At 41.8% G+C, this 7,550-nt stretch overlaps 1 protein-coding gene across 1 annotated transcript in view; it reads left to right on the forward strand.

Annotated features, from left to right (window-relative positions):
• LOC128378299 (neoverrucotoxin subunit beta-like) overlaps positions 1 to 7,550 on the forward strand; it is a 151,373-nt gene that overhangs the window by 40,623 nt on the left and 103,200 nt on the right. The gene's annotated exons all lie outside the window — the stretch shown is intronic.

The following is a 7,550-nucleotide window of genomic DNA, read 5'->3' on the forward strand; positions in this document are numbered from 1 at the left end:
GTGTAAACTAGCTAACTGTATATAAAGTAGTATAAACTAGCTAACTGTATATAAAGTAGTATAAACTAGCTAACTGTATATAAAGTAGTATAAACTAGCTAACCGTATATAAAGTAGTATAAACTAGCTAACCGTATATAAAGTAGTATAAACTAGCTAACTGTATATAAAGTACTGTAAGCTAGCTAACTGTATATAAAGTAGTATAAACTAGCTAACTGTATATAAAGTAGTATAAACTAGCTAACTGTATATAAAGTAGTGTAAACTAGCTAACTGTATATAAAGTAGTGTAAACTAGCTAACTGTATATAAAGTAGTATAAACTAGCTAACCGTATATAAAGTAGTATAAACTAGCTAACCGTATATAAAGTAGTGTAAACTAGCTAACCGTATATAAAGTAGTGTAAACTAGCTAACCGTATATAAAGTAGTATAAACTAGCTAACTGTATATAAAGTAGTATAAACTAGCTAACTGTATATAAAGTAGTATAAACTAGCTAACTGTATATAAAGTAGTGTAAACTAGCTAACTGTATATAAAGTAGTATAAACTAGCTAACTGTATATAAAGTAGTATAAACTAGCTAACTGTATATAAAGTAGTATAAACTAGCTAACTGTATATAAAGTAGTGTAAACTAGCTAACCGTATATAAAGTAGTATAAACTAGCTAACTGTATATAAAGTAGTATAAACTAGCTAACTGTATATATAGTAGTATATAATAGTTATTAGTTTAACAGCAGATGTCAGATGTTCAGTAATCATTATAGTTGCTGTTTGTTATATAATAATATAATAATAATGTATTTTCCTGTCAGCTGAAGTTTCTCATGTTAATGAAGCTGAGTCTTTCAGAGTTGGGTGTAGTATATAATAGTTTCCTGTCAGCAGGTCTTTTGGAGGCTTTAAGAACAACTTGTGACATTCAGGCTGAATTGGATCTGCTTTGGTTTCAGATTCATTGATTAAAACGCTGATTAGAAAAGACGAACTAGTTTCACAGAAAGAAGAAGACAACGTTTAATAACTATGAAAATAGTGATGATTCATTTTACTTGATGTTAACTTTTCATGAAGTGAGTCACAGAAATAAATTCAGCTTTTTTTGTCCAGCAAATGTAAAAAATCTGACCTGAGTTTATTTAACAGATGGTTTGATTTTAATTTATTAATAAATGTGTGATGAACAAACAGGTTTATGAGACACAACTAAAAGAAAAGCAAAGTAACAAGCTGGACTAATAAACCTTCCTGATGCTTTTAATCTAACTTATAATGAAACAACCGTTCTGTAATAATCAGATTTAAATAACATTAAACTCTTAACTTCAGGATTCAGAGCTGTAACTTTTCTAGTTTTGGTTTGAACAGAATTTAAAATCAACATTTAAACATGTCGTGTTCTTCATATTCTATAAACCTGGGTCGTAATAAAGTGATTATGAATCTTTTCCCCCATAAATAAATCAAATCATTTGCTCTCTGAAAGCTTCATTAAAGATTCATCAAACATTTATTAATGATTATGAATTATGAGCAGCGGACAGCCTCAGTATAATGTTCAATATGTTTCATAAAGATTCATCTTATTTATATTTAATATGTTTAATACATATAAATGTTATTTAGACTTATTATGTTAAATCATTATACATATTATTTATAGTTATTATGAGCGGTAGGCAGCCTCAGTATGTTTAATATTTTAAATAAAGATATTTATTTTGTTTAATAAATATTTAACATCATAAATATAAATAGTATTTATATTTAAATTACGTTGATTATGTTTAATATGAATAACTTTGATATTTTTTATTATGAGCGGACATGAACCTGTAGCTCTTTAGGACCGCGCTGCCGCCGCCGCCGCCGCCGCGCTGATCGCGTGACGTCAGCTGAGGCTTATAAGGAAAGATGGCGGCGGAGGGAAGCAGGTTGAAGCAGCGGAATCACAAAAACAGCAGAAACAACCAGAACAGCTTGTTTCCTGCAGGTGAGGAGATGTTTGTTGAAGGTGTGAAGATGTTAGCGAGGGGTGGAGGTGCTGCTGCTCCTCCTGCTCCTCCTGCTCCTCCTGCTCGCTCTCTATGTGATGGACACAAACGAGATGACGCTGCAGCAGAATAAGCTCTTCTTCCAGCTGTTTCCAGATGTTTCCTCTTTGTTCTGCTGCTAACATCTTATTACTGCTTCCTGTAAAACATCTGGCAGCATCTGGCAGCATCTGGCTATCTGCTGTGTGTAACGGGGGCTGCAGGTCAGACTGGTTCATGTCAGATATTTCAGCTTTAATATCATATTTACTGAGATGATCAGAGAATTCATGTTATAAACTAAACAAGAAGAGATTATTTAGATTAAGAATTGACCTTTAAAATGTTAATATACTTAATTTACCAAACATGAACCCATTACAGCAGTAGGGGAGAGCAGGGTCGGCTGTCACTTCCAACGGTCGGTCTCTAGGGGGCGCTGGTCAATGTGGTCAATGTGTTTAATGTGTTTAATGTGTTTAATGTGTTTAAATGTGTTTAAAAGGGTTAAAAGTGTAGTAAAATAAGAAAAGTAAGAAGTGTGACTGCCAACGTTGGGCTGGGTAATATATTGATATCGTGATATGAGACTAGATATCGTCTCAGAGTGTAGATATTATAATATGGTGATATCATTTCCTGCTTTTAAAGGCTGATTAATGTTGTGAATTTAACATATTGTCCTATTGTTTAACTTTTAACCCTCTTTGTCATTAAATCCACATTACTGATGATTATTTATCAAACATCTCATTGTGTTAATATGTTGTGAACAGCACTGATAGCCATCCTATAATGTTGTTCTGACATCGATATCGAAGTAATTGGTAAAATATATCGTGCTGTATGATTTTATCCTTATCGCCCAGCTCTAGTGTAACTCTACAGTCAGCACTGAATAACTCCGCTGTGTTCAATGAGATACGAAATACACAGATACTGTTTCTGCTCTGTCACTAGTCTGAATTTTTGGTGGAGGAGGTTAAGAAATGTGGCAATGATTTATGGTGTTGATAACAGTGGGTATGGATGTGAATGGTGACATTGCTCATGGTGTTGGTAGGAAATTGTAGGATTTAGGAACTGGCAAGCACTGATTTGAGAGGTGCGGGTGGGATTCAATAAGTTTTGACTTCTTCCCACTCCCTTTCGAATGTGGTTGACAGTGCAGTATATTTTCTGTCGGGTGTAGGTTCGCTATTTTCGGTGAGAACATTGTGCTTTAATTTTTTATGTGCTGTTTTCGTTTTGTTTTTTTGTCACGCATTCGAAATAAAAATAATCTAATCTAATCTAATGTTCAGTTTGGGTTCATAGATCGTGTCCATGTGTGATGATCTGCTCCAGACAAATATTTACTCGACTCAACTTTTAATTTGAGAGGATTTTAATGTTTTTACGAGGACACCTGCATGTTCAACAGCTGCCGTCTCCACGACAACCACGACATGTTCAGCTGGCTGCTCTCTGACTGCTCTGCTTGCTGCTCTCTGACTGCTCTCTGGCTGCTCTCTGGCTGCTCTCTGGCTGCTCTCTGGCTGCTCTGTGACTGCTCTCTGACTGCTCTCTGGCTGCTCTCTGACTGCTCTGTGACTGCTCTCTGGCTGCTCTCTGGCTGCTCTGTGACTGCTCTCTGACTGCTCTCTGGCTGCTCTCTGTCTGCTCTCTGTCTGCTCTCTGACTGCTCTCTGGCTGCTCTCTGGCTGCTCTCTGGCTGCTCTGTGACTGCTCTCTGGCTGCTCTCTGGCTGCTCTCTGGCTGCTCTCTGACTGCTCTCTGACTGCTCTCTGGCTGCTCTCTGACTGCTCTCTGACTGCTCTCTGGCTGCTCTCTGGCTGCTCTCTGGCTGCTCTCTGACTGCTCTCTGACTGCTCTCTGGCTGCTCTCTGACTGCTCTCTGGCTGCTCTCTGACTGCTCTGCTTGCTGCTCTCTGACTGCTCTGCTTGCTGCTCTCTGACTGCTCTCTGGCTGCTCTCTGGCTGCTCTCTGACTGCTCTCTGACTGCTCTGCTTGCTGCTCTCTGACTGCTCTCTGACAGCTCTGGCTGCTCTCTGACTGCTCTCTGGCTGCTCTCTGGGTGCTCTCTGACTGCTCTCTGACTGCTCTGCTTGCTGCTCTCTGACTGCTCTCTGGCTGCTCTCTGACTGCTCTCTGACTGCTCTCTGGCTGCTCTCTGACTGCTCTGCTTGCTGCTCTCTATTCTCTGGCTGCTCTCTTTCTGCTCTGCTTGCTGCTCTGCTTGCTGCTCTCTGGCTGCTCTCTGGCTGCTCTCTGACTGCTCTCTGTCTGCTCTCTGGCTGCTCTCTGGCTGCTCTCTAGCTGCTCTCTGGCTGCTCTCTGACTGCTCTCTGACTGCTCTCTGGCTGCTCTCTAGCTGCTCTCTGTCTGCTCTCTGACTGCTCTCTGGCTGCTCTCTGACTGCTCTCTGGCTGCTCTCTTACTGCTCTCTGACTGCTCTGCTTGCTGCTCTCTGACTGCTCTCTGACTGCTCTCTGACTGTTCTGCTTGCTGCTCTCTGACTGCTCTCTGACTGCTCTCTGGCTGCTCTCTGACTGCTCTGTGACTGCTCTGTGACTGCTCTCTGACTGCTCTCTGACTGCTCTCTGGCTGCTCTCTGGCTGCTCTCTGACTGCTCTGCTTGCTGCTCTCTATTCTCTGGCTGCTCTCTTTCTGCTCTGCTTGCTGCTCTGCTTGCTGCTCTCTGACTGCTCTGCTTGCTGCTCTCTGGCTGCTCTCTGGCTGCTCTCTGACTGCTCTCTGTCTGCTCTCTGTCTGCTCTCTGGCTGCTCTCTGGCTGCTCTCTGGCTGCTCTCTGGCTGCTCTCTGACTGCTCTCTGACTGCTCTGTGACTGCTCTCTGGCTGCTCTCTGACTGCTCTGTGACTGCTCTGTGACTGCTCTCTGGCTGCTCCCTGACTGCTCTCTGACTGCTCCCTGACTGTTCTCTGGCTGCTCTCTGGCTGCTCTGTGACTGCTCTCTGGCTGCTCTCTGACTGCTCTGTGACTGCTCTGTGACTGCTCTCTGGCTGCTCCCTGACTGCTCTCTGACTGCTCCCTGACTGCTCTCTGACTGCTCCCTGACTGCTCTGTGACTGCTCTCTGGCTGCTCTCTGACTGCTCCCTGACTGTTCTCTGGCTGCTCCCTGACTGCTCTCTGACTGTTCTGCTTGCTGCTCTCTGACTGCTCTCTGACTGCTCTCTCTCTAAACATGGCGGCTGGATCACTGCTGCTATATCACCTTTTATTCTTCACATCGTCCTCTGATGAAGATGATGATGATGATGATGAAGATGTTATGGTTGATATGTGATTGTGGAGGCAGCATCTCCGTGTCGTGGTCACATGACTCGCTGCTCGTCGCTCTGAATGAAGGCGCTGTGTGGGGGTTTTTTTTCCCATGATGCCTCAGGCTGCTGAGTCCCATGACAGCATCAGAGCGAGCCGCGATCACGCACTGATGAGGTCACAGGTTCGATCCCCGAAGGCACAAATAAACTCACAGACTTAAATCACTGGAATAGAAATCAGTCTGTAAAGGAAAGAAGAAAGAGAGGAAGGAAGGAAGGAAAGAAGAAAGAGAGAGAGGAAGGAAGGAAGGAAGGAAGGAAGGAAGGAAGGAAGGAAGGAAGGAAGGAAGGAAAGAAGGAAGGAGAGACGGAAAGGAAAAGAAGGACAGACGGAAGGAAGGAAAGATGAAAGGAAGGGAGGAAGGAAGGAAGGAAAGATGAAAGGAAGGAAGGATGGTAGCAAGGAAGGAAGGAAGGAAGGAAAGAAGAAAGAGAGGGAGGAAGGAAGGAAGGAAAGAGACGGAAAGGAAAAGAAGGGCGGGCGGAAGGAAGGAAGGAAGGAAGGAAGGAAAGATAAAAGGAAGGAAGGATGGAAGGAAGGAAAGAAAGAAAGATGAAAGGAAGGAAGGATGGTAGGAAGGAAGGAAGGAAGCAAGGAAAGAAGAGAGGAAGGAAGGAAAGAAGAAAGGGAGGAAGGAAGGACGGAAAGGAAAAGAAGACAGGAAAGAGAGATGGAAGGATAGAAGGACAGACGGAAGGAAGGAAAGATGAAAGGAAGGAAGGAAGGAAGGAAGGAAGGAAGGAAGGAGGAGGAAAGAATGAGAGAAGGGGGAAGGAAGAAGGGAAGGAAGGGTGAGGAAAGAAAGAGAGAAGGAGGAATAAAATACTCGGTGACCTCATGGCTGTGTGACCCTGAGGTGAAGCGGACGGATCAGCTGAGGCCGTCTGCAGGTCGGTGAGGTGTAAACGCTGCCGTACAAGGAGAAGCTGAGCGGCTCGGTCTATTTACTGTAAGCCTCCTGCTCACCCTAACCCAGCACTGCCATCCCATAATAGTCCTGCTGCTGGCCGACTGGAGCACAGAGAGCTCAGAGTCTGCTGTGAATATCAGCAGTAATATAATCAGATGTTTCACTCTGTAAAGTTTTATAGTAAATTTATTTTTATTCACTTTCAACTTTTATTCAGTTTTTATTTGATTCTCAGCAGATTTTCAGTCATTACGACATTAATTTAATCTCATATATCACTAAAACTACAGCGATGAGTCCGCTGATATAAAACTAATTATTCTGCTGCTAATTTATTGATATTAGGGCTGTCAAACGATTATTTTTTTAATCGCGATTAATCGCATAGTTTCCATAGTTAATTACGATTAATGGCGTTTTGAATTGCATGTTTAAAATCCTGTTATTTTCCATTTGAAGGCAGTTTTAAGCCCATAATGTAAAGCATTTCTTACCAGAGTGTCTTAACTGGGAATCAATCACGGCTCTGCTGCGACTCCCACACTCCAAAATGGTCCTTTGGTGGAGCTGAGGCTGGCTTGGCTGCACCTGGGTGTTTAGCGTGGAGGTGCTAACTCAAACTCCACGTACTCCGGTGGTAGTTAAACTCCGTTTGACACAGGTTGCATTTTACTTTTGACTTGTCAACTGAAGCGTCTGGAAGTGTTTTAAAGTTAAACAAGCCGTTCAAAAGTCCAGTAGCTCTCTTACTTTCCATCAGCGCGGTAGGTTTACTGCAGGAGGCCACTTCAAAGCATAGCGCTACAGCTAGAGGAGCCGTCTACGGGGGAGTAGAAGGGACAAAAAGGCTTGAACATTGAAATGAGATTTTAAAAAATAACGCGTTATGGATTGCATTAATCTAATCACGATTAACGCGTTAACGCTGACAGCCCTAGTTTAATTTTATTGTTCTTATTTGTTTTTCTTGGTTTTACAGTAAATTGAGTTTTTTAGACAAACAGAAAACTTCTGATGAACTTAGAAAATAATCAGAAGATAAATTAAAATAATGTTTAGTCACCTTGTTTCATACTTTATACTCGGACTGATTGTTGAAGCTCAAAAGAAGATGGATAAATCTGTTGCTCATGTCTGTTACATAACTTTATACTATTTCTATGTAAATCACAGATGAACTGAGATAATAATAATCAGCAAATGAATTAATAATTAAAATGATGCTTAGTCTCAGTTCTGGTTAT

The sequence above is a fragment of the Scomber japonicus genome, chromosome 2, assembly GCF_027409825.1.
Source record: "Scomber japonicus isolate fScoJap1 chromosome 2, fScoJap1.pri, whole genome shotgun sequence".
In the NCBI taxonomy this organism is placed as follows: Eukaryota; Metazoa; Chordata; class Actinopteri; order Scombriformes; family Scombridae; genus Scomber; species Scomber japonicus.